The sequence below is a fragment of the Poromitra crassiceps genome (assembly GCF_964638095.1).
Source record: "Poromitra crassiceps genome assembly, chromosome: 6".
Lineage (NCBI taxonomy): Eukaryota > Metazoa > Chordata > Actinopteri > Beryciformes > Melamphaidae > Poromitra > Poromitra crassiceps.
This window is the reverse complement of record NC_139627.1, coordinates 7,305,930-7,308,429: the sequence shown is the minus strand read 5'-3', so window position 1 is coordinate 7,308,429 and position 2,500 is coordinate 7,305,930. Positions and strand designations below refer to the sequence as shown.

General features: G+C 46.6%; 1 protein-coding gene across 1 annotated transcript in view; it reads right to left on the bottom strand.

The window, feature by feature from the left end:
* The window catches only part of cacna1bb (calcium channel, voltage-dependent, N type, alpha 1B subunit, b), a gene marked incomplete at both ends in the record, with an annotated part of 257,187 nt that overhangs the window by 149,225 nt on the left and 105,462 nt on the right, over positions 1-2,500 (bottom strand). The window lies entirely within an intron of this gene.

The window sequence follows — 2,500 nt, the reverse complement described above, 5'->3', positions numbered from 1 at the left end:
CTATATCGACCAGCCAATCAGGCATCTCGGACAGTATCTGCCTATATCAACCAGCCAATCAGGCATCTCGGACAGTATCTGTCCGAAATAACCACCAGTGGATAAGCTTGCATCCAGACCCATGTGAATAGACCCTTTTCATGGAGGCCATTTTGTGTCAAAAAGGCAGGGTAAACACAGGTGCAAACAAAACCTTAGTGAGGGTTTCCAACTTCCAATCATGGAAGTTGGAAACCCTCACTAGTGTTTTGTTGAAGAAGAATGGGCAGGAAAGGAAAGCGCTCGCAAATGAAGAGGAAGTGAAATAGGTTTCACACAGGAAGTCCTGTGGCACTAATTGGAGTCCCTGCAATCTCTCAAGAAAACTAATGGCCGCCGTGCACACGAGGTGTCTGCTTTGATTCCCTCTCTGTGAGTCAGCTGGAGACGGAACGCAGTGGGTGAGACAATGAGACAGACAGACGTCAGATGCAGGAAGGACCACAGGGGACTGTGATGATTAAAGCCAGGCAGAGGCCTTTGTAAAACACAAGAGGACGACGACAGGGAAGACATGATGAGAGGAGGAAAGTGAAAGAGGGGACAGTGAAGAGAATAGACCAATTTGGACTGGACGTCACGGGGTTACGTCAGTGGTTGTGTAACGGCGTTGTGTAGGTGGTACTTGCAGCAACCCATGTTAAGGGTTTGTCCAGGGGTGGATTCGAACTGCCGACCCTCGGCTTGGGAGTCCAGCATGTTAACCGCAACACCAAGAGAGCTAGCTCCCTTGGCGGAGCTGGTTAACATGCCTTTATACCTGGGGAGTGAGTTTAACCAATCCACTCGCTACCACTCGGGACTCACGAGGAATCCGTGCTGATTCAACTCGGTTACAGTTGCAGAAAACTTACATTGATAGGAACAAAAACTAAAGGGTTGTTCCATTGCAACATCGGCGCACAGCAAATCCACCATTTTGGCCTGAAAGAGACACCTCTGATTGGCTGTCATGGTTCTATGCTGTTGTCCCATTGGCCATTGAGGCTTTTTTCAGGCCAAAATGTCGGCAGCGCTGTTGTCAAACACAAACACAAACTCTTGCCTTCAATACTCTCTGCAAGTAGGAAACAAGCTGTAGAGATTCCTGTAATAAGTGAAAAAGTCTTGTGTGCGGCTCCGCTGTATAGACACTGAGACATATAGACACTGAGCCGTATAGACACTGAGACACTGAGCTGTATAGACACTGAGACATATAGACACTGAGCCATATAGACCAAATCACCGTGACGTCACCATGTAAACAACATTACTTCTGCGTACCACTTCGGAAAGACGGCAGGTTTAAATTTGCGTCAAACCCTCTCGTTGTTTTCGGCCGACTACTTTCAATTTAAATGTTTAAACGGTTGGTAAACATGCTTGTCCGACGTATCTAGCCTTTCTTCTGTTTGTTTTATGTAGTGTGTTAGCTAGTAGCTAATAACGTTTGTTTACAACTGTCAAACTCGCTGTTTCTTTGTAGCTAACGTTACAGACAGAGCTACTGACGCCACGTTAATTTAATTTAGCTTCAAGTCTACTCTGGTCTGGTCTGGTCTGGTCCAACAGGTAAATTAGCTAGTCTGGTCTCCACTAACGTTAGTGAAAGTGTTGTTATGAATGATATTAAACAACAACACAACACGAACGAACCATTTTTGTCTTCTTTGTCTGTTTTTGTCTTTAACACGTCAGTTTGTGCCGTTCACCGCCATTATGATGTGTGGACCCCAGGGGTAACCGGAAGTAAATGTAAACATCCCCGCTGATTTGGTCTATAGACACTGAGCCGTATAGACACTGAGCTTTCCCACTGAGTATATGACGATCTCCAGTACTGCCTCTTTGACCATCCCCACAGCGACTACGCCTCACTTTCTGAAACCAGTTTGGCTCCGCCCACGAAAATACGTAAACGTTGTTTGCAAACAAACAAAAAATCTATAGAGCGCTGGTTAATGTCTTCTTTAAAGGGACAGGTCAGTTATGTGTTATTTCTCCATCTAGGTCATTTTGGGTGTGAGTTGTTACGTTTTGGAGATATTGGCCAGAGAGATGTCTGCAACAGAACTGGATGCCACTCGGCTTGTGGTGCTCAAAGCGCCAAAAACATACATTTGAACAATGTTGGTGTGCGCTCACGCCTCCTGTTCCGAGTCTGACTGTGCCTCTCTCTCTCCTGCTCTCTCGTAGATGCTGAAGGAAGTGCGCAATAATGAGCAGATCACCTTACTTACATCATTCTACCAATTATGTTGGTTGTTAAGCATACAGTAGCTACTAGTGATGCGCGGGTCACCCAGAACCCGCCGGGTCCCGCGGGCTGGGCCGCCCCGCAGGCGGGCTGGGTTGGCAAATTATGAAAATATCGCGGGTGCGGGCGGGGCAGGCTCAGAACGTGACAAAGCAACATTATTAAATAATTTAGAGCAGTGAAACACGCAGAGTAATTAACCTTAACGACGTGAACTCTCTC